The sequence below is a fragment of the Cherax quadricarinatus genome, chromosome 74 (genome assembly GCF_038502225.1).
Source record: "Cherax quadricarinatus isolate ZL_2023a chromosome 74, ASM3850222v1, whole genome shotgun sequence".
In the NCBI taxonomy this organism is placed as follows: Eukaryota; Metazoa; Arthropoda; class Malacostraca; order Decapoda; family Parastacidae; genus Cherax; species Cherax quadricarinatus.
The window spans coordinates 14,876,231-14,901,888 of NC_091365.1; positions in this window are offsets into that span (position 1 = coordinate 14,876,231).

Genomic DNA, 25,658 nt, shown 5'->3' on the forward strand with positions numbered 1-25,658 from the left:
TATCTTTATTTCTACTAGTACATATACAAGGTATACAGTCCTAGCTGACATCAATGACATACTACTATATAGAAAGTCGCTTGTTATGCAAAGCATTTCGGGCAAATTAGATCAGTTTTGTCCCAGGATGCGACCCACACCAGTCGACAAACACCCATTTTTCACTGGTGGGTAAACATGGAGCGCAGGTATCTTATGGACAAACGTCCTAATGTTTTCCAGCCGTACCGGGGATTCAAACTCCGGAGATCAGTGTGTGATCTGAGTGTGCTAGGGATCGAGCTACGGGACACCTCATTAGGACGTGTTTCCTTAAAACACCTTCTGTCCCTGTTCACTCATCAGTAAAATAGGTACCTGGGTGTTGCTCGACTGGTGTGGGTCGCATCCTGGGACAAAATTGATCTAATTTGCCCGAAATGCTCAGCATAACAAGCGGCTTTCTATATAGTAGTACGTCATTGATATCAACTAGGCCTGTATACCTTGTATATGTATTTGTAAAAATAAGGATATTATATTATTCGAGGCGTACCGGGCAGATTACAGTAAGTTGCATACAGTTGCATACACAGTGTTGTGTTTCTTACTCCATTCTTATAACCTTAATTTTTCAACTAGTGGACTGGTAAGCCAGTGGAAGGCTTCGGTCAGAAGACCAAGAGTTCTGAGGGACAGACCACCTCAAAACTACTGCTACGAGGATAGTGGACTAATTACATCGTCTTTACATCTCCACTACTTGTGCTGCTTCCTCCGTATTGCACTGTTGGCGAAGCGTTTCGAGATCAAGACCCAACTGTTGCATATATATATATATATATATATATATATATATATATATATATATATATATATATATATATATATATATATATATATATATATGCAAAACAACCACTGTGAAAGAATAGAGAAATTCCAAGCGCATTCGTGACTACTCACATTATCAAGGAACTAATGTACCTTGATAATGTGAGTAGTCACGAAAGCGCTTGGAATTTCTCTATTCTTTCACAGTGGTTGTTTTGCATATTCTAAAATCACCTGTTTACTGTGATCTTATTGCATATATATATATATATATATATATATATATATATATATATATATATATATATATATATATATATATATACATATTTTTTTTTTTTTTCAACAAGTCGGCCGTCTCCCACCGAGGCATATATATATATATATATATATATGGAAGGCAGAATTAAAGACATCGATACACAAGATGCCTTCTACCTACTCACCAGGTGCCTGTCAATCCAAAACTTACCTACTTCCTGAGTTGCTCCCCAGCCTTCAGCAGTCCGAAATTCAAGGAATATGACACTCTCCATAAGTTCATGCTAGAGATTGTATTCAATCTTTCCCTCGAAGATGGACAGTAGATGCAAACCTCACTTCCAATTAGGCTTGGGGGGTAGAGAGTACGCAAATCGTCCCAGATTGCCCTACCAGCTTTCCTGTTCTCTTTCGTTGCATCAAATAAGTTAACAAAATAAATTCTTCTGGACAGTCTCAGTGACTCAACAAGAATACAGGACCCTAGCTACGCCAGTTTTATCACTGAATGGGCTGCTCCAGCATCAAAACCTAGTGCAGCACTGGCCTACAGTCAAGTTGGGATGGCCCCATCGCTGAAAAGGTGCTTGCCAACATGCTTAGAGCTGTAACATAAGACAGGGAGACTGCCCGTCTCCAAGCTGTGAGTGCACCTCACTCTGAGGACTTCTTCCAAACAGTTCCCATTTCGGCAATGGGAACACGCCTCAATCCTAAGACTCTCTGTATTGCAGTGGCTCTGCACCTTGCTGCCCCAAGTCACACGGAATATACGTGTATTTGCGGTTATGCACAAGCCGACCAATATGGTCTACATGGTCTTAACTGTTCCAAAACCAAGGGCTGGCAAGCAAGACACAATGAAATCAACGACATCATAAAGAGAACCCTTGTTACGGCTGGATGCCCAGCCGAGAGAGAGCCTCGATCACTAGCAGCCAACAATACCCACAACCCAGGAAACCGCCTCGATAGGATCACCATCTATCCTTGGAAGAATAACAAGCTCTTAGCATGGGACTATACCCGTGTGTCGACGCTGGTTGGCACCTATATCCAGTGTCGGGCGACAGGGAGGAGCTGCTGATCACAGGGAGGAGTACAAGATTGGCAAGTACAATGACATAAACCAACAGTATCACTTTGCCCCAGTCGGATCAGAGACCTTGGGATCATTTGGAAAAAATGCCATGCATATCCTCAAAGAAATGGTTTCAAGACTCGACACCATCAGGGATCCAAGGGCAGCCACCTTCATGTTCCAGCGCCTCAGCGTGCACACATGCTGTGTGTGCCACTTACCACAATCTTCAACACATCCCTTGAAACTGGGCAACTACCTGAGGTATGGAAGACGGCAAATGTAGTTCCCATTTTTAAAAAAGGAGACAGAAAAGAGGCACTAAACTATAGACCTGTGTCATTGACGTGTATATTATGCAAAGTTTTGGAGATTATCAGGAAAGTGGTGGAGGACCTGGAACTGAACAAGAGTATAAACGCCAACCATCATGGATTCATGGAAGGCAAATCCTGTGTCACAAACCTTCTGGAGTTTTATGATAAAGTAACAGAAGACACGAGAGAGAGGGGTGAGTTGATTGCATCTTCTTGGACTGCAAGAAGGCCTTTGACAGTTCTTCACAAGAGATTAGTGCAGAAGCTAGAGCATCAGGCGCATATAACAGGAAGAGCACTGCAATGGATCAGAGAATACCTTACAGGGGGGAAAAATTGAGTCATGGTACGTGATGAGGTATCACAGTGGGCAGTTGTGACGAGCGGGGTCCCACAGGGGTCGGTCCTAGGACCAGTGCTATTTTTGGTATATGTGAATGACATGATGGAAGGGTTAGATTCAGAAGTGTCCCTGTTCGCAGACGATGTGAAGTTAATTAGGAGAATTAAATCACATGAGGATCAGGCAGGACTTCAAAGAGACCTGGACAGACTTGACACCTGGTCCAGCAAGTGGATTCTGCCAAATGCAAAGTCATGAAGATCGGGGAAGGGCACAGAAGACCGCAGACGGAGTATAGACTAGGTGGCCAAAGACTGAAAACCTCGCTCAAGCAGAAAGATCTTGGGGTGAGTATAACACCGAGCACGTCTCCGGAAGTACACATAAACCAGATAACTGCTGCAGCATATGGGCGCCTGGCAAACCTGAGAACAGCGTTCCGATACCTTAGTAAGGAATCGTTCAAGACACTGTATACCGTGTAAGCCAGGCCCATACTGGAGTATGCAGCACCTGTTTGGAACCCGCACTTGATCAAGCACGTCAAGAAATTAGAGAAAGTGGAAAGGTTTGCGACAAGGTTAGTTCCAGAACTAAGGGGAATGTCCTCTGAAGAAAGGTTAAGGGAAATCGGCCTGACGACACTGGAGGACAGGAGGGTCAGGGGAGACATGATAACGACATTTTTTTTTTATTTGCCGGTATTCTCCCGGCCCGGGTCTTCTCCAAGTAGTGGTGACCCGGCCTTGGCTCCCTATCTGGGGAGTATCTCGAGACCTAAGTCTCCCATGGGAGAAGGCACAAGTACCCTCTCATCTTTGGGACCAAGTGTCGACATATAAAATACTGCGCGGAATAGACAAGGTGGACAAAGACAGGATGTTCCAGAGAGGGGGCACAGAAACAAGAGGTCACAATTGGAAGTTGAAGAGTCAGATGAGTCAAAGGAATGTTAGGTAGTATTTCTTCAGTCATAGAGTCGTCAGGCTGTGGAATAGCGTAGAAAGTGACGTAATGGAGGGGGGAACTATACATAGTTTTAAGACAAGGTTTGATAAAACTCATGGAGCAGGGAGAGAGAGGGCCCAGTAGCAACCGGTGAAGAGGCGGGGCCAGGAGCTAAGACTCGACCCCTGCAACCACAAATAGGTGAGTACACACACACTATGCCCAGTGGATTTATATTTCGCGCCAGACCGCCGTTAATATTTCACACCATGCTGGTGCTGACATCTACAGTCCTAACAAGGTCAGCCTACACCACTCTCAGCCCTCACCACATTACGCTGCTACCACCATACACCACTCAAGTTTACTTCCTCTCTGCTGTTTTTCTGTGAATTCAGTTTGAATTCTAGCCAGGGCTGTGTATCCAAGCGCCCGAGGTCACTCGCAGCCACGTGGATCACGAAGCAACATGGATCTACAAGCCATGTGGAGCGAGCCACATCGGTTATCAAACCAGAAATGCCCGAAATGCCTAGCCATGCTAGGCGTTCTAGTGGTACACTCTGTTATTATTTTACTACATGTAAACCACACAATAACCAAATTCTGTAAACTCAGCATTGTAATACTTATAGAGAATAAAGTTTGATGTCCGAAGCCACATGTCTGCTGCCCGTGTCACCCCTGACGTCACAATGCTGCCCGTGTCACCCCTGACGTCACAATGCTTCCCGACGTCACCCACGTCATTCCAGGACGTCACCTCACGGTGTCACCCAGGACGTTTGCCCTACGTCACCTCGCGACGTTACCCACATCTGCTCGTTGTCACCTCACATCACCCACGACGTCTGGTTGATGTCACCATGCTACCTGACGCTACTTTGCGACATCACCTAGGACATCTGGCCGACGTCACCCCAGGACGTCTGCCCTGACGTCGCCTCGCAATGTCACCCCACGACATCAGTCACGACGTCACGCCTGGCATCACCACACGTCACATCGACAGTGTTATAATTTCGTAGTGAGCAATTTGTATTCAGTATTGTCCAGAACGATTGAGATAAGATATATGTCACGTGTTAATTCCTTTACTTGTCTCCTCACATATTCGTGAATGCCTTGGTGTCGATTTTTGCATAGAAAAGTATCTTTTGTTAAGGCAAGCCATGTAGTAACCGCATGTGCAGTGCAAGTGTGCAAGTTTACATGTGTCCCTGATGAAGTGGTCTGAGCCCAGACCATGCCACCCCGTTGTGACCGAGCCCCCATGTACATAAAGTTCTGATCCTCGCCACTCTAGTGGACATTACTTCCGAATCGAACTTCTCACTCCACCTCCTGACCGTCAAGGTACATAAATGAGAAGACCCAGTCCGGGGACACTCAGTCTAATCTCTGCTCTGACTTCAACTGTGTCGAGAGGATGACACTGTCAAGCCGCAGCCTCTCTCTGCCAGTAGGCGATTGTCTGACTTGTGTCATGGCTTCACTGAGCAGCCTGCACAAAGTATGATGTCACTTTGACTGCTAGCCCGTTCACTCCAGTTAGGGTGTATGCTGTTACGATTTCCACATACGACAGTTATCCTTGCTATGACTCACCTCACTCAAGGGAACCAGCAGGTTGTGCCCCAGGATTAGTGAACCCTGCAGCGACTACTCCACGATGATTGCTTCACCGTTCCAGATGTGACCGTACCCTGATACATCATAGCTCAGGCGCAGCGATGTCTCCTGAAGTTGCAGTATCTGTCCAGTTGAATTCATTGCCTTGGACCATGATGTTTTAGCACACCCCCCATTTTCTTTTTCCTTCCCTGTAGGAAGTTTTATTTTTCCATGTCTACATATATATATATATATATATATATATATATATATATATATATATATATATATATATATATATATATATATATATATATATATGTTTTTATTTTGTGTTCTATGCCATGTTCCTGCGAGAGAGACAGAGTATTTTTTTTTCATTCATAGTCGAGGATGACCATGGATAGGTGGCCAAGCAGAGTATGCCCAGCTGGGTTCATATTTTGCGTCAGGCTGCCGTTTATATTTTACGCCATAGGCCTACCAAGCTCAGCCCACACCACTCTCACTCTGCCTCACTTTTCGCCAAACCCCACCGACTGGGGGCCTGGTTGACCTCAGGGCACTTAACACACTGCCTGTGTACAAGAACCAATAAAGTAAGAAGCTTCCGAAGCCTAATCATTCCCGCTGCCCGACCTGTACCCAAATTCGCATTAATAACAATCACTCGTGTCGAAGTGTGCCTCTGTAATTTTTACTACGTCATGGGATGAGTGTTCGTAGCATAAACAAACCATCAACCAACACACTGACAAAAACAGATTTACCATGTACTTTGTAAAAATTATTATTACGTCACCTGACTAACAGCTCAGTATCACACGAAAGAAAACGAAGTTACAGAAAATGGGCGTTAAGGTGACTAGATAACTGAACTATTTTGTGGTCCAGAGCCTGGCTGACTCTGGGAGTGTATTGATCACTCCCTTTGTGTCTGCCACTGCTCTCCCGCTCTCCTAAATAGTCAACGGCTCTATTTTTTCTCTTGCTTTATTTTATGATGTTTTCACGTGTCTCTTTGGTAGCTATTTTGTTATATAGATTTTTAAAGGACACTGTTTTACAAGGTGATGTTATGCAGATATACATATATATGTATATATTTTAGAACCTAACGAAAAAAAAATATATTTCATTGTGTTTGTTAAATATTAAACTTATCTAAAATATATTTAGTTGAATTAGGTTAAATTAAATTGCTCTTTGTTATAATACGGTTAGGTAAGTTTTCTAAGGTTCTTTTGGTACAAAATTAATTTTTACATTAACATAAGTGAAAAAATACATCTTCAAATGTATCAGAAAATTTTAGAAAAGACTTAATTTTAAATGAGTTCTTGCTGACTAATTTTACCTATTCGGCACGACATATTTGCATAGTGGTTATATTTTAAATTAAGAAATAAGTTTGGTGCCTGCAAAGTACAGGTGGTAGGTGAAAGAGGTCGGAAGGAATTCCTTAGTATAAACAGTGGATGATGTCCGCTCAACCACCGGCTGAGAGACAAACAGTTCTAAACGAAAGATCAACATACATGGCTATTTCTTGACAAGGTGAGACTGTAAAATGCAAAAACAAACGAGAGACCTAGTTTTCTTTGGGAATAAAAGCAGTGAGTCAGTAGTTTATACCCACAGATATATTCATCAAGATGTGCTTACCGAGTTATTGGAGGGGATCCGCATCATTGATCTCTTGGGCCTTATCATATCTGCTCTTGAAGCTGTGTTGAGTCCGCCTCCACCACTGCCTCATCCAAGTCATTCCACTTTTCAATCACCGTGAAACTAAAGAAATATTTCCTTGCATCGCTATGGTTCATCTGTATCTTCAGTTTCCACCTGCGTCCTCTTGATCCTGGTCCTCTTACTGCGGTCCCTATATGTCCTCTTGGGGCTTTGCATGTCATAATCATGTCTCATCTTCGCTGGTTTAGTAGCCTCTTTACTTCTTTCCTTGTGTCTTCTGGCAATTTACCACTTTCTTCTGTGAAGATCTCTTTGAATCTTTTTGCTAAGCTCTCGGCATAATTCTATTATTCTACGTCAGCGTCCCTTCCTCCTCCTGCCTTATCGCTTGGTCCTTCACAGTTCTCTTATTTTCTTATGTGGCTGTCGAATAACTTTGGTTCAATTTCAGCTTCCCTTCTTATTCTTGCCGATTATTTTCTGGCCTCTGTATTGCTGAATAAGCCACGGGCTCTGTTTTTCTTACATCTTTTCTTCTGATTATCTTCTCCATCCAGTTTTGCCCTCCAGTTCCCTTTCCCATTGATTTTCCTCTCAGACTCTCACTGCCCATTCTTTCAAGTCTTCTGAACATTTTGTATGTCATAATCATGCCACCTCTGGTGCTTCTGTCTTCTAGAGTCATCATGTTTAGCTCCTTTAGCCTCTCCTCATAGTTCTTTGCCCTTAACCCCGGGACTAGTTTCGTTGCAAACCTTTACACTTTTACCAGCTTCTTCACATTACTAACCAGATACGGGTTCCAGTCTGGTTATGCATATTCTAAGAAGAGCCTGACATACGCCGTGTGTAAGATCGTGATCGCCTCCTTGTTAATATTCCTAAAAGCTGCCCTTAAATATGCCAGTCTCGCCTTTGTTGCAGCAGTTATTCCTCTGTTGTGTGCTTCAGGCGAACTGTGTATGTGCGTGTGCGTCGAGTGTGTGTGTGTGTGTGTGTCGAGTGTGTGTGTGTCGAGTGTGTGTGTGTGTGTCGAGTGTGTGTGTGTGTGTGTCGAGTGTGTGTGTGTGTGTGTGTGTCGAGTGTGTGTGTGTGTGTGTGTGTGTGTGTGTGTGTGTGTGTGTGTGTGTGTGTGTGTGTGTGTGTGTGTGTGTACTCACCTATTTGTACTCACCTATTTGTGGTTGCAGGGGTCGAGTCCTAGCTCCTGGCCCCGCCTCTTCACCGGTTGCTACTAGGCCCTCTCTCTCCCCGCTCCATGAGCTTTATCAAACCTCGTCTTAAAACTGTGTATGGTTCCTGCCTCCACTACGTCATTTTCTAGGCTATTCCACTGCCTTACAACTCTATGACTGAAGAAATACTTCCTACTATCTCTCTGACTCATTTGTGTCTTCAACTTCCAATTGTGGCCTCTTGTTTCTGTGTCCCCTCCCTGGAACAACCTGTCTTTGTCCACCTTGTCTATTCCACGCAGTATTTTATATGTCGTTATCATGTCTCCCCTGACCCTCCTGTCCTCCAGTGTGGTCAGACCGATTTCCCTTAATCTTTCCTCATAGGACATTCCCCTTAGCTCTGGAACTAACCTTGTCGCAAACCTTTGTACTTTCTCTAGTTTCTTGACATGCTTTATCAAGTGCGGGTTCCAAACAGGTGCTGCATACTCCAGTATGGGCCTGACATACACGGTGTACAGTGTCTTGAATGATTCCTTACTAAGGTATCGGAATGCTGTTCTCAGGTTTGCCAGGCGCCCATATGCTGCAGCAGTTATCTGATTGATGTGTGCTTCCGGAGACATGCTCGGTGTTATACTCACCCCAAGATCTTTCTCCTTGAGTGAGGTTTGCAGTCTTTGGCCACCTAGCCTATACTCTGTCTGTGGTCTTCTGTGCCCCTCCCCCATCTTCATGACTTTGCATTTGGCAGGATTAAATTCGAGAAGCCATTTGCTGGACCAGGTGTCCAGTCTGTCCAGGTCTCTTTGAAGTCCTGCCTGGTCCTCATCAGATTTAATTCTCCTCATTAACTTCACATCATCTGCAAACAGGGACACTTCTGAGTCTAACCCTTCCGTCATGTCGTTCACATATACCAAAAATAGCACTGGTCCTAGGACCGACCCCTGTGGGACCCCGCTCGTCACAGGTGCCCACTGTGATACATCATTACGTACCATGACTCGTTGTTGCCTCCCTGTCAGGTATTCTCTGATCCATTGCAGTGCCCTTCCTGTTATATGCGCCTGATGCTCTAGCTTCTGCACTAATCTCTTGTGAGGAACTGTGTCAAAGGCCTTCTTGCAGTCCAAGAAGATGCAATCAACCCACCCCTCTCTCTCTTGTCTTACTTCTGTTATTTTATCATAAAACTCCAGAAGGTTTGTGACACAGGATTTGCCTTCCGTGAATCCGTGCTGGTTGGCATTTATACTCCTGTTCCGTTCCAGGTGCTCCACCACTCTCCTCCTGATAATCTTCTCCATAATTTTGCATACTATACACGTCAATGACACAGGTCTATAGTTTAGTGCCTCTTTTCTGTCTCCTTTTTTAAAAATGGGAACTACATTTGCCGTCTTCCATACCTCAGGTAGTTGCCCAGTTTCCAGGGATGTGTTGAAGATTGTGGTAAGTGGCACGCACAACATATCTGCTCCCTCTCTAAGGACCCACGGGGAGATGTTGTCTGGTCCCATTGCCTTTGAGGTATCGATGTCCCTTAGCAGTTTCTTCACCTCCTCATCTGTATGTATGTCGTCCAACACTTGTTGGTGTATTCCTTGCTGGTGTCCCCATCTGGTCTGTCCCCCCAGAGTCCTTCTTGTCTCTACTGTAAATACTTCCTTAAATCTCGTGTTGAGCTCCTCACATACCTCTTGATCGTTTCTTGTGAGTTCTCCACCTTCTTTCCTCAGCCTTATCACCTGGTCCTTGACTGTTGTCTTCCTCCTAATATGGCTATACAGCAGTTTCGGGTCAGATTTGACTTTCGATGCTATGTCGTTTTCATACTGTCGCTGGGCCTCCCTCCTTATCTGTGCATACTCGTTTCTGGCTCTTCTACTAATCTCCTTGTTTTCCTGGGTCCTATGCCTCCTGTACCTTTTCCATTCTCTGTTGCACTTAGTTTTTGCCTCCCTACACCTTCGGGTAAACCAAGGACTCGTTTTGGTCTTCCTATTATTTCCGTTTCCCTTGGGAACAAAACTTTCCTCTGCCTCCTTGCACTTTGTTGCCACATATTCCATCATCTCGTTTACTGATTTTCCTACCATTTCTCTGTCCCACTGAACCTCCTGCAGGAAGTTTCTCATACCTGTGTAGTCCCCCCTTTTATAGTTTGGCCTGTCCCCTTCAGTTCCTGTTACCTTCTCCACTTGTAACTCTACTATATAGTCAAAACTCAGAACCACATGATCGCTAGCTCCAAGGGGCCTCTCATAAGTGATGTGTGTGTGTGTGTGTGTGTGTGTGTGTGTGTGTGTGTGTGTGTGTGTGTGTGTGTGTGTGTGTGTGTGTGTGTGTGTGTGGGTGTGGAGTGTGTGAGTCGAGTGTGTCGAGTGTGTGTGTGTGTGTGTGTGTGTGTCGAGTGTGTGTGTGTGTGTGTGTGTGTCGAGTGTGTGTGTGTGTGTGTGTGTGTGTCGAGTGTGTGTGTGTGTGTGTGTGTGTGTGTCGAGTGTGTGTGTGTGTCGTGTGTGTGTGTGTGTACTCGCCTAGTTGAGGTTGCAGGGGTCGAGTCCAAGCTCCTGGCTCCGCCTCTTCATTGGTCGCTACTAGGTCACTCTCCCTGAACCGTGAGCTTTATCATACCTCTGCTTAAAGCTATGTATGGATCCTGCCTCCACTACATCGCTTCCCAAAATATTCCACTTCCTGACTACTCTGTGGCTGAAGAAATACTTCCTAACATCCCTGTGATTCATCTGTGTCTTCAACTTCCAACTGTGTCCCCTTGTTGCTGTGTCCCATCTCTGGAACATCCTGTCTCTGTCCACCTTGTCAATTCCTCTCAGTATTTTGTATGTCGTTATCATGTCCCCCTTATCTCTCCTTTCCTCCAGTGTCGTCAGGTTGATTTCCCTTAACCTCTCCTCGTAGGACATACCTCTTAGTTCTGGGACTAGTCTTGTTGCAAACATTTGCACTTTCTCTAGTTTCTTTACGTGCTTGGCTAGGTGTGGGTTCCAAAAGGTGCCGCATACTCCAATATGGGCCTAACGTACACGGTGTACAGGGTCCTGAACGATTCCTTGTGTGTGTGTGTGTGTGTGTGTGTGTGTGTGTGTGTGTGTGTGTGTGTGTGTGTGTGTGTGTGTGTGTGTGTGTGTGTGTGTGTGTGTGTGTGTGTGTGTGTGTGTGTGTGTGTGTGTGTGTGTGTGTGTGTGTCGAGTGTGTGTGTGTGTGTGTGTGTGTGTGTGTGTGTGTGTGTGTGTGTGTGTGTGTGTGTGTGTGTGTGTGTGTGTGTGCGAGCGCGCTCACCTAATTGTGGTTGCAGGGGACGAGAGTCAGCTCTTGGCCCCGCCTCTTCACTGAGTGCTACTAGGTCCACTCTCTCCCTGCTCCATGAGCTTTATCATACCTCATCTTAAAGCTACGTATGGTTCCTGCCTCCACTCTGGTGGCCTGGTGGTTAACGCTCTCGCTTCACACGGTGAGGGCCTGGGTTCGATTCCCAGCCAGAGTAGAAACATTGGACGTGTTTCTTTCCACTTGTTGTCTATGTTCCCCATCAGTAAAATGGGTACCTGGGTGTTAGTCGACTGGTGTGGGTCGCATCCTGGGACATTGACCTAAGGAGGCCTGGTCACAGACCGGGCCGTGGGGGCGTTGACCCCCGGAACTCTCTCCAGGTAAACTCCAGGTAAACTACCTCACTTGCTAGGCTATTCCATTTCCTGACTACCCTATGACTGAAGTAATACTTCCTAACCTCCCTTTGACTCATCTGAGTCTTCAATTTCCAATTGTGACCCCTTGTTTCTGTGTCCCCTCTCTGGAACATCCTGTCTCTGTCCACCTTGTCTATTCCACGCAGTATTTTGTATGTCGTTATCATGTCTCCCCTAACCCTCCTGTCCTCCAGTGTCGTCAGGCCGATTTCCCTTAACCTTTCTTCAGAGGGCATTCCCCTTAGCTCTGGAACTAACCTTGTCGCAAACCTTTTCACTTTCTCTAATTTCTTAACGTGCTTGAACAAGTGTGGGTTCCAAACAGGTGCTGAATACTCCAGTATGGGCCTGGCGTACACGGTGTAGTGTCTTGAACGATTCCTTACTTAGGTATCGGAACGTTGTTATCAGGTTTGCCAGGCGCCCATATGCTGCAGCAGTTATCTAGTTCATGTGTGCTTCCGGAGACGTGCTCGGTGTTATACTCACCCCAAAATCTTTCTCCTTGAGCAAAGTTTGCAGTCTTTGGCCACCTAGTCTATACTCCGTCTGCGGTCTTCTGTGCCCTTCCCCAATCTTCATGACTGAATTTGGCGGGATTAAATTCGAGAAGCCAGTTGCTGGACCAGGTGTCCAGACTGTCCAGGTCTCTTTGAAGTCCTACCTGATCCTCATCTGATTTAATTCTCCTCATTAACTTCACATCATCTGCGAACAGGGGCACTTCTGAGTCTAACCCTTTCATCATGTCATTCACCTGTACCAAAAATAGCACTGGTCCTAGGACCGACTCCTGTGGGACCCCGTTCGTCACAGGTGCCCACTGTGATACCCCATCACGTACCATGACTCGTTGTTGCCTCCCTGTCAGGCATTCTCTGATCCATTGCAGTGCCCTTCCTTTTATATGTGCCTGATCCTCTAACTCTGCACTAATATCTTGTGAGGAACTGTGTCAAAGGCCTTCTTGTAGTCCAAAAAGATGCAATCAGCCCACCCCTCTTTTTCTGTTCCAGGAGCTCCACCACTCTTTTCCTGATAATCTTCTCTATGACTCTGCATACTATACACGTCAGTGACACAGGTCTATAGTTTAGTGCCTCTTTTCTGTCTCTTTTTTTAAAAATGGGAACTACATTTGCCGTCTTCCACACCTCAGGTAGTTGCCCAGTTTCAAGGGATGTGTTGAAGATTGTGGTTAGTGGCACACACAGCATATCCGCTTCCTCTCTAAGGACCCACGGAGAGATGTTGTCCGGTCCCATTGCGTTTGAGGTATCAAGGTCCCTTAGCAGCTTCTTCACCTCCTCCTCAGTTGTATGTCATCCAACACTTGTTGGTATATCCCTTGCTGGTGTCCCCCTCTGTTCTGTCCTCCCAGAGGCCTTCCTGTCTCCACTGTAAATACTTCCTATGTGTGTGTGTGTGTGTGTGTGTGTGTGTGTGTGTGTGTGTGTGTGTGTGTACGCTTGTTCATTGTGTGTGCACGCGCATGCATATGCCACACTGAGACCCTGGCAGTGGTCCAGGGTCCACACTCACCACTATTATTGCTGGTGCTTCTCTTTCTCTTTCCCTCCCTTCTATTCTCCCTCTCTCCCACCCTCCCTCCCTCATTCACCCCACATCTGATAAAGTTATCTCTCACCCACATTCTCGTTACCGTTCTTCAAATATTTTTCCTGTCACTCCTATACTTTTGGTGTTACGACTGATAAAGATATATGGGTGCATGCATGTGTGTGTGTGTGTGTGTGTGTGTGTGTGTGTGTGTGTGTGTGTGTGTGTGTGTGTGTGTGTGTGTGTGTGTGTGTTGTAACAGTTGACCTTATTCTCATACACTGACAGTGAGTTAGCAACTCCTTCAATTCACCCTCATTTGATTAATGAGGTTTAAAGTTTATCGATTACACGAGGGTTATTAAGGTCGAATGGAACCTGTATACCACAAGTTCGAATACTCTAATCACTAACAAAGATTAAAACATAATCGGTGTATATGCACTGAGACATACACCTCTCTGTGTTCTGTATATTTCCCATTATATTGTAGATGAATGGTTCGGAGAACCGACATGTTGTTGAATTAGACACATGTACAACTCTTGGGTATCTTTATTGAGGAAACGTTTCGCCACACAGTGGCTTCATCAGTCCATACAGAGGATAAACTTGAAGAACAGGAGGAGAATGAGGTAATCAGTCCCTCAACCTTCAGTCGATGTGGTCAGTCCATCAATCTTGAATAGAATACGGCATATGAGCGGAGAAGCAGCTTACAGGAGAGGTGCAGCAGTCGTAGGTGGTGTCACATGTGTTCAATGTGGAAGTAGGTCGTGCCCAAAGGTTAGGCAAGTGAAGAATTCTCAAGTATTAAGAACCCTAAAAGTTGCAGTGTCTGACAGGATTGTAGATGAATGGTTCGGAGAACCGACATGTTGTTGAATTAGACACATGTGCAACTCTTGGGTATCTTTATTGAGGAAACGTTTCGCCACACAGTGGCTTCATCAGTCCATACAAAGGACTGATGAAGCCACTGTGTGGCGAAACGTTTCCTCAATAAAGATACCCAAGAGTTGCACATGTGTTTAATTCCCATTATATTCTCATTTTAGTACGTTCATTTCTTTACGTGGTTCCCAGCATCTATTCCTCAACATTCCCTGTAAGCAAATAAATGTTGGATGTTTTAAGTTACATGATGTTAAGTTACGTGATGTTAAATTACGTAATGTTAAGTTACCTGATGTTAAGTTACCTGATGTTAAGTTACCTGATGTTAAGTTACCTGATGTTAAGTTACCTGATGTTAAGTTACCTGATGTTAAGTTACCTGATGTTAAGTTACCTGATGTTAAGTTACCTGATGTTAAGTTACCTGATGTTAAGTTACCTGATGTTAAGTTACCTGATGTTAAGCTATCTGATGTTAAGTTACGTGATGTCAAGTTACATGATACCTGGAGAGGATTTCGGAGATCAACGCCCCGCGGTCCGGTCTGTGACCAGGCCTCGTGGTGGATCAGGGTCTGATCAACGAGGCTGCTACTGTTGGCCGCGCGTAAACTTAAGTACGAACCACAGCCCGGCTGATCAGGAACTGACTTTAGGTGCCTGTACAGCGCCTTCTAGAAGACAGCCAGGGGTCTATTGGTAATCCCCCTTATGCATGCTGGGAGGCAGTTGAATAGTCTTGTGGCCCGGACACTTATTGTGTTGTCGTTGGGGGGATTGTATCTCCTGTCGAGTCCTTTGCTTTCGTAAGGAGTGATTTTCGTGTGCAAATTTGGTATTAATCCCTGTAGGATTTTCCAAGTGTATATTATAATGTATCTTTCTCGCCTGTGTTCTAGTGAATACACATCAAGGGACTTCAACCGTTCCCAGTAATTTAACTTAAGTTACGTGATGTTAGGATGCATAAACCACAAATAAGCTAGTTAAAAGCAACGGACGCAACACGTCTGGCAACGTTGTGGCTGAAACGTTCCAATGCGCACGTTATATAAAGAATACAAGATGGATATATACACGCAACCTAAGGGAACCAGTTTTTTCAAGCAACTCTGACAATTTGTTAGGATATTCCCAGCTGAGACACAGATGGGAAACAGTGTTCACCACCAGATATAGATGGGAAGTATATCCCAAAAGTTTTGTAGTATCTGCTGGAGTAATAATCTTCGGAGGCAGTGTTTGGTTGCTAGTCCACGCCAGGCCTCGGCCTGGCGAGAGTTTGGGGGGGATGGGGGTGACCATCTCGCTGTTTGTAGGTCTGTCCAGGAAGTGAGAGGGTCACAGGGGTCTTGTGGACTCTAAACCCACCAGATGGCAGCACCAGGCCTTGGTGGCATGGCGCGAAATACGCGCCTGACAGAGGCTGCATCTTTTCCGACACTGTCATGGATGCTCGACATGAATTGCAAAACATTACATTCAATAAACAACAAAAAAAGATCATAACATCACCCAGCAATGTGCCACTCTTCGGTCCTCCAAAAACAGTGCTACAACACCAGCTGCTCTGCATACCATCTAAAAGGGGCCAGGAGGTACAGACCTCACAAGACAAACAAAAGTAGTTATGACAAACCCCACGCCAAGTGATTTTATAGTAGCAGGAAACGAAAAAAAAATGGAAGGAAATAAAAATAGTCTATCACCTTGGAGCCTTGTTGGACTGGAGGCACAGCCAATGCTTCCCCCCCCCCCCCCATGGCACTCCAGAACCAGGACTACTGATGCCAATGACAAAATCCCCCCCCCCCCACAAACACAAAATACAACCTCGTTCATATTTGCTGATATACAGGACCTTAAGCCATCCACCACCAACAAAATACTCTTTATCAGTGGACTCCTAGAGGAGTCAAATGCGACGTTTGCAGCCTTCACAGAGACCCACACAAAAGATCACTTTGACAAAAGAAAGAACAGGAAACAAGGAGGGGGATGGGTTTGCCTGTATGTCAGAGAGTCGCTCATCTGCACGGAGATGCTGAACACCACAAATGGTGTAGTTGAAGTTCTAACAGTAAAGATCGAGAACCAAAACCTAGTCATTGTGGTTGTGTAAAAGCCACCAGAAGCAACCCTCCCTCCCACTAGTTCAAGGAACAGCTACTGAAAATGGATTACTGTCTGGAAAGCCTTCCAGCTCCATCGCCAAACATCTTACTGCTTGGTGATTTCAACCTAAGGCATACACAATGGAAGAATGTAGCAAATAATGTTATAGCAGAAATAATCTCTGGAGGCAGCTCTGCTATAAACACACCCTAAGTCAGCAGATAGTGGAGCCAACAAGACTGGAAAACACACTTGACCTTATCTTTACAAATAACGAGGACCTGGTAAGAGACATGTCAAAAACAACTAATTCCGATCACAATCTAATCGAAGTTCAGACTTACATGCATAGGGGTCCTGATCAGCAAAATGCACGTAGATGTGAAGGTGTCTTCACCAAATATAACTTCAACAACAAGAACATCAACTGGGACCAGGTGAACCATGTATTATCTAAAACATGTTGGGAAGATATCTTAAATAACATGGATCCAAACCAGTGCCTTGAAAGGATCAACTTTCTGGTAGCTGAAGTATGTTCAAGGCATATTCCCCTAAGAAATAAAAAGTAAACTGGAGAAAGATGCTCCCTCTACAGAAGACAACGAAGAATCACTGAGCTCCTCAAGAACGCTAGATTATCTGATACACGGAAGGAAGCTCTGACCAGGAAAGTGGAAAGTATCGAACTTAATTTAAAGGACTCTTACAGGACCCAAGAGAGACAGGAGCTAAAAGCAATTAGTGAAATTTAAAGAAATTCGAAATATTTCTTTTCATATGCCAAAAACAAGGCAAATACCACATCTAGTATCGAGCCCTTGCTAAGACAAGATGAGACTTACACCGATGGCAACAAAGAAATGAGTGAGATACTGAAATCCCCACATGACTCTGTTGAGCGACCCACTAATCAGTCTAAAGATCAACAATCAAAATTATTTTTTCCGTGAATGAGCCTCAAAACTTCATCAATGTATGCCTGGTTGATCAGGCCCTGATCCACCGGGAGGCCTGGTCGTGGACCGGGCCGCGGGGACGTTGATCCCCGGAATACCCTCCAGGTAGACTCCAGGCAGGAAGAAGATAAAAAAAAAGGGGGGTGTAGTTAAAAAATGGTGTACTGTAGAGGGTAGAATGAGCCAGTACAGAGCGCTACTGCAAGCAGGAACTCTCACAGGAATAAATACGCCATCCTGGGACTGAACCAGGAGACGGTGCAGCACGGCAGCAGACATCGCTGTGGCTAAGTTGCATAACCATACAGGGTTCTCGGCTGGGAACCGTGTAGCAGGGTAGTCAACAGGACAGTCATGGCAGGGTTCACTCAACTGATGGAACGATCTGGTGGTGCCGGCGAGTGAGGCATGATGGAAGAAGGCTTGCAGACTGAGACTGAGACTATGTGGCAGGTAGTAGTTGGCAGGGGTGACTCTGCCGGCAACACAATATGGTATTTCATTTGTCTGGAGATATATAAAGATCTCTCAGTCATACAATGCAGCATTTAGTGGAACAACAGTATGAGCAGACACTGCGTCAACTTTCTGCGGTGACGTGTTTTGAGCGGCTTACTTTGACTAATAACCTTAGGCGTATATTGGAGCATGCAGCACCAGTTTGGAAACCACACTTAGCCAACGCACGTAAGGAAACAAGTGACAGTGCAAAGGTCTTCAACAAGATTAGGACAGGAGAGAGAGAGAGGGGGGATATGATAACAACATATAAAATACTGAGAGGAATCGACAAGGCGGACAGAGACAGGATGTTCCAGAGATGGGACACAGCAACAAGGGGTCACAGTTGCAAGTTGAGGACTCGGATGAATCACAGAGTTGTCAGGAAGTGAAATAGTCTGGAAAGTGATGTATTGGAGGCAGGATCCATACACAGCTTTAAGAAAAGGTATGATAAAGCTCATGGAGCAGGAAGAGTGACCTAGTAGCGACCAGTGAAGAGGCGGGGCCAGGAGCTATGAATCGACCCCTGAAACCACAACTAGGTGAGTACGTCTTGCTACTTCTACTTACACTTAGGTCACACTAAACATACATGTACACATTTATTTATACACACTCATCTGATTTTTCTTTGATTTTACCTTAGTTCTTGTTCTAATTACTTTTCCTTTTATATCCATGGGGAAGTGGAATAAGAATCTTTCCTTCGTAAGCCATGCGTGTTGTAAAAGTCAACTAAAATGCCGGGAACAATGGGCTAGTAACCCCTTTTCCTGTAAAAATTACTAAAAAGAATAAGAGGAAAATTTCAAAGTGGGAAGTCTGAATGTGCGTGGATGTTGTGCGAATGATAAGAAAGAGATGATTGTGAATGTTATGAATGAGAAGAAGCTGGATATCCTGGCTTTAAGTGAAACAAAGCTGAAGGGGGTGGGAGAGTTTCAATGGAGAGGAATAAATGGGATTAGGTCAGGGGTTTCAAATAGAGTAAGAGCTAAAAAGGAGTAGAAATAATGTTGAAGGATAAGCTATGGCAGGAAAAAAGGGACTATAAATTTATTAATTCAAGGATTATGTGGAGTAAAACAAAGGTTGGATGTGAAAAGTGGGTTATAGTAAGCATTTATGCACCTGGGGAAGAGAGAAGTATAGAGGAAAGAGAGAGATTTTGGGAAATGTTCAGTAATTGCGTGGGGAACTTTGAACAAAGTGTGAGAGTACTTGTGGTTGGGGATTTTAATGCTAAAGTGGGAAAAAATGTTGTGGAGGGAGTAGTAGGTAAATTTGGGATGCCAGGGGTAAATGAAAATGGGGAGCCTTTAATTGAGCTATGTGTAGAAAGAGATTTGGTAATAAGTAATACATATTTTATGAAAAAGAGGATAAATAAATATACAAGGTATGATGTAGCACGTAATGAAAGTAGTTTGTTAGATTATGTATTGGTGGATAAAAGGTTGATGGGTAGGCTCCAGGATGTACACGTTTATAAAGGGGCAACTGATATATCGGATCATTATCTAATTGTAGCTACAGTTAGAGTAAGAGGTAGATGGGTTAAGATTAAAATGGCAACAACAAGTAAGAGGGAAGTGAAAGTTTATAAACTAAGAGAGAAGGAAGTTCGGGTGAAATATAAGCAACTATTGGCAGAAAGGTGGGCTGGTGCAGGTATGAGTAGTGGGGGGGTTGAAGAGGGTTGGAATAGTTTTAAAAATGCAGTATTAGAATGTGGGGCAGAAGTTTGTGGTTATATGAGGGTGGGTGCAGGAGGAAAGAGGAGTGATTGGTGGAATGAAGTAAAGGGTGTGATAAAAGAGAAAAGGGTAGCTTATGAGAGGTATTTACAAAGCAGAAGTGTTATAAGAAGAGCAGAGTATATGGAGAGTAAAAGAAAGGTGAAGAGTGGTGAGAGAGTGCAAAAGGAGAGCGGATGATAGAGTGGGAGAGGTACTGTCAAGGAATTTTAATGAAAATAAGAAAAAAATTTAGAGTTAAACAAATTAAGAAAGCCTAGGGAACAAATGGATTTATCAGTTAAAAACAGAGTAGGGGAGTTAGTAGATGGGAAGATGGAGGTTTCGGGTAGATGGCGAGAATATTTTGAGGAACTTTTAAATGTCGACGAATAAAGGGAGGCTGTAATTTCATGCACTGGCCAGGGAGGTATACCATCTTTTAGGAGTGAAGAAGAGCATGATGTGAGTGTGGGGGAGGTGCGTGAGGCATTACATAGAATGAAAGGGGGTAAAGCAGCTGGAACTGACGGGATCATGACAGAAATGTTAAAAGCAATGGGGGATATAGTGTTTGAGTGGTTGGTATTTTTGTTTAATAAATGTATGAAAGAGGGGAAGGTACCTAGGGATTGGCGGAGAGCGTGTATAGTCCCTTTATATAAAGGGAAAGGGGACAAAAGAGATTGTAAAAATTATAGAGGAATAAGTTTACTGAGTATACCAGGAAAAGTGTACAGTAGGGTTATTATTGAAAGAATTAGAGGTAAGACAGAATGTACAATTGCGGATGAGCAAGGAGGTTTCAGAGTGGGTAGGGGATGTGTAGATCAAGTGTTTACATTGAAGCATATGTGTGAGCAGTATTTAGATAAAGGTAGGGAAGTTTTTATTGCATTAATGGATTTAGAAAAGGCATATGATAGAGTGGATAGGGGAGTAATGTGGCAGATGTTGCAAGTGTATGGCATAGGTGGTAAGTTACTAAATGCTGTAAGAGTTTTTATGAGGATAGTGAGGCTCAGGTTAGGGTGTGTAGAAGAGAGGGAGAATACTTCCCGGTAAAAGTAGGTCTTGTCTTAGACAGGGATGTGTAATGTCACCATGGTTGTTTAATATATTTATAGATGGGGTTGTAAAAGAATTAAATGCTTGGGTGTTCGGGAGAGGGGTGGGATTAAATTATGGGGAATTAAATACAAAATAGGAAGTGACACAGTTACTTTTTGCTGATGATACTGTGCTTATGGGAGATTCTAAAGAAAAATTGCAAAGGTTAGTGGACGAATTTGGGAATGTGTTTAAAGGTACAAAGTTGAAAGTGAACAGAGAAAAGAGTAAGGTGGTGAGAGTATCAAATGATTTAGATAAAGAAAAATTTTATATCAAATTGGGGAGGAGTATAGAAGAAGTGAATGTTTTCAGATATTTGGGAGCTGACGTGTCAGCGGATGGATTTATGAAGGATGAGGTTAATCATAGAATTGATGAAGGAAAAAAGGTGAGTGGTGCACTGAGGTATATGTGGAGGCAAAAAATGTTATCTATGGAGGCAAAGAAGGGAATGTATGAAAGTATAGTAGTATCAACACTCTTATATGAGTGTGAAGCTTGGGTTGTAAATGCTGCAGCGAGGAGACGGTTGGAGGCAGTGGAGATGTTCTGTCTAAGAGCAATGTGTGGTGTAAATATTATGCAGAAAATTCGGAGTGTGGAAATTAGAAGGTGTGGAATTAATAAAAGTATTAGTCAGAGGGCTGAAGAGGGTTTCTTGAGGTGGTTTGGTCATTTAGAGAGAATGGATCAAAGTAGAATGACATGGAGAGCGTATAAATCTGTAAGGGTAGGAAGGCGGGGTAGGGGTCGTCCTCGAAAAGGTTGGAGGGAGGGGGTAAAGGAATTGTTGTGGGCGAGGGGTTTGGACTTCCAGCAAGTGTGCGTGAGCGTGTTAGATAGGAGTGAATGGAGACAAATGGTATTTGGGACCTGACGATCTGTTGGAGTGTGAGCAGGGTAATATTTAGTGAAGGGATTCAGGGAAACCGGTTATTTTATATAACCGGACTTGAGTCCTGGAAATGGGAAGTACAATGCCTGCACTCTAAAGGAGGGGTTTGGGATATTGGCAGTTTGGAGAGATATATTGTGTATTTTTATACGTATATACTTCTAAACTGTTGTATTCTGGGTACCTCTGCAAAAACAGTGATTATGTGTGAGTGTGGTGAAAGAGTTGAATGATGATGAAATATTTTCTTTTGGGGGATTATATATATATATATATATATATATATATATATATATATATATATATATATATATATATATATATATATATATATATATATATATTATTATCACACTGGCCGATTCCCACCAAGGCAGGGTGGCCCGAAAAAGAAAAACTTTCACCATCATTCACTCCATCACTGTCTTGCCAGAAGGGTGCTTTACACTACAGCTTTTAAACTGCAACATTAACACCCCTCCTTCAGAGTGCAGACACTGTACTTCCCATCACCAGGACTCAAGTCCGGCCTGCCTGTTTCCCTGAATCCCTTCATAAATGTTACTTTGCTCACACTCCAACAGCACGTCAAGTATTAAAAACCATTTGTCTCCATTCACTCCTATCAAACACGCTCACGCATGCCTGCTGGAAGTCCAAGCCCCTCGCACACAAAACCTCATTTACCCCCTCCCTCCAACCTTTCCTAGGCCGACCCCTACCCCGCCTTCCTTCCACTACAGACTGATACACTCTTGAAGTCACTCTGTTTCGTTCCATTCTCTCTACATGTCCGAACCACCTCAACAACCCTTCCTCAGCCCTCTGGACAACAGTTTTGGTAATCCCGCACCTCCTCCTAACTTCCAAACTACGAATTCTCTGCATTATATTCACACCACACATTGCCCTCAGACATGACATCTCCACTGCCTCCAGCCTTCTCGTCGCTGCAACATTCATCACCCATGCTTCACACCCATATAAGAGCGTTGGTAAAACTATACTCTCATACATTCCCCTCTTTCCCTCCAAGGACAAAGTTCTTTGTCTCCACAGACTCCTAAGTGCACCACTCACCCTTTTCCCCTCATCAATTCTATGATTCACCTCATCTTTCATAGACCCATCCGCTGACACGTCCACTCCCAAATATCTGAATACATTCACCTCCTCCATACTCTCTCCCTCCAATCTGATATCCAATCTTTCATCACCTAATCTTTTTGTTATCCTTATAACCTTACTCTTTCCTGTATTCACTTTTAATTTTCTTCTTTTGCACACCCTACCAAAATCATCCACCAATCTCTGCAACTTCTCTTCAGAATCTCCCAAGAGCACAGTGTCATCAGCAAAGAGCAACTGTGACAACACCCACTTTATGTGTGATTCTTTATCTTTTAACTCCACGCATTTTGCCAAGACCCTCGCATTTACTTCTCTTACAACCCCATCTATAAATATATTAAACAACCACGGTGACATCACACATCCCTGTCTAAGGCCTACTTTTACTGGGAAATAATCTCCCTCTTTCCTACATACTCTAACTTGAGCCTCACTATCCTCGTAAAAACTCTTCACTGCTTTCAGTAACCTACCTCCTACACCATACACCTGCAACATCTGCCACATTGCCCCCCTATCCACCCTGTCATACGCCTTTTCCAAATCCATAAATGCCACAAAGACCTCTTTAGCCTTATCTAAATACTGTTCACTTATATGTTTCACTGTAAACACCTGGTCCACACACCCCCTACCTTTCCCAAAGCCTCCTTGTTCATCTGCTATCCTATTTTCCGTCTTACTCTTAATTCTTTCAATAATGACTACCATACACTTTACCAGGTATACTCAACAGACTTATCCCCCTATAATTTTTGCACTCTCTTGTGTCCCCTTTGCCTTTATACAAAGGAACTATGCATGCTCTCTGCCAATCCCTAGGTACCTTACCCTCTTCCATACATTTATTAAATAATTGCACCAACCACTCCAAAACTATATCCCCACCTGCTTTTAACATTTCTATCTTTATCCCATCAATCCCGGCTGCCTTACCCCCTTTCATTTTACCTACTGCCTCACGAACTTCCCCCACACTCACAACTGGCTCTTCCTCACTCCTACAAGATGTTATTCCTCCTTGCCCAATACACGAAATCACAGCTTCCCTATCTTCATCAACATTTAACAATTCCTCAAAATATTCCCTCCATCTTCCCAATACCTCTAACTCTCCATTTAATAACTCTCCTCTTCTATTTTTAACTGACAAATCCATTTGTTCTCTAGGCTTCCTTAACTTGTTAATCTCACTCCAAAACTTTTTCTTATTTTCAACAAAATTTGTTGATAACATCTCACCCACTCTCTCATTTGCTCTCTTTTTACATTGCTTCACCACTCTCTTAACCTCTCTCTTTTTCTCCATATACTCTTCCCTCCTTGCATCACTTCTACTTTGTAAAAACTTCTCATATGCTAACTTTTTCTCCCTTACTGCTCTCTTTACATCATTCCACCAACCGCTCCTCTTCCCTCCCGCACCCATATATATATATATATATAATATATATATATATATATATATATATATATATATATATATATATATATATATAATATATATATATATATATATATATATATATATATATATATATATATATATATATATATGTATATGTATATATATATATATATATATATATATATATATATCTTTCATGGGGTATGTTATCCAGTATTTCGTGTACAAGCTGTCTTAGTCGAGGTTGTGGGGAATCGAGTTTCTGCAAATGTCCCGACTCTTGACTTTAAATAACCGATTTTACTAATTTCACGCCGTGGAGGCCCTGTCGTAACTATCCTTAGCACAGTATATAGTTACTGTACTTTTCTGGGCTCAAAAAACACTTCCCAACATCACTCTGGCTCCTTCATATATTTACCATTCACTAATGATCCCTTGTCTAATGTCATCAGGTTTAGCTCCTTTAGTCTCTCCACACAACTCATTACTCTTAGCATTCGTACTAGTCTCGTTGCAAAGCTCTGAACTTTTCCCCGTCTCTTGATAAGCTAGAAAAGGTGTGGCTTCCATTCTGGTGCTGCATATTCCAGGTTGGGTCTGACACATCCAGTACATAGTGCTGAGGACTCTTTGTTAAGATTCCTGGAAACTCATCCTTAATTTTCTGAACACGCATTAGTTGCCACAGTTTTTCAGTTGACGTGCATTTTTGGCGATATACTAGGTACTATGCTCACCCCGAGGTCATTCTCAGTGATTAAAGTTTGCAGTCTTTGTCCCCCGTTACAGTACTCCGATTTTTTTTCCAATTACCCAATATTCACAAAATTGCATTTCCCATCGTCTTTATCTTCCCTTCCTGGAGGGAATCTACCTAGAGGGAATTCCGGGGGTCAGCGCCCCCGCGGCCCGGTGTTTTCCCCTTCTCTTCTTTCCCCTCTAGTTCCCAAGTCACCTAATTTAGATCTTCTCCCTACACATTGCACCTTTTCCTCAGCTAATGTCCTCTTTACCTGTCCCTGACTTTCTTTAAAATCAGTTTTTATCCTTCTGTCCATTTCTTCAAGAAGAGTCTTTCCCACACTTCAATATATATATATATATATATATATATATATATATATATATATATATATATATATATATATATATATATATTAGTGGAACTAATATATATACTCGAACTTAATTCGTTCCAGAAGGCTGCTCGAGTGCCGATCCGTTCGAGTACCGAACGAATCTTTCCCATAAGGAATAATGTAAATTAAATTATTCCGTTTCAGACCCCCAAAAATACACTTACAGCAACATTGCAGTGTATTTTTGTATGTTATTTATGACTGTATTCTCGTTTTCTTGGTCTCATTTGATAGA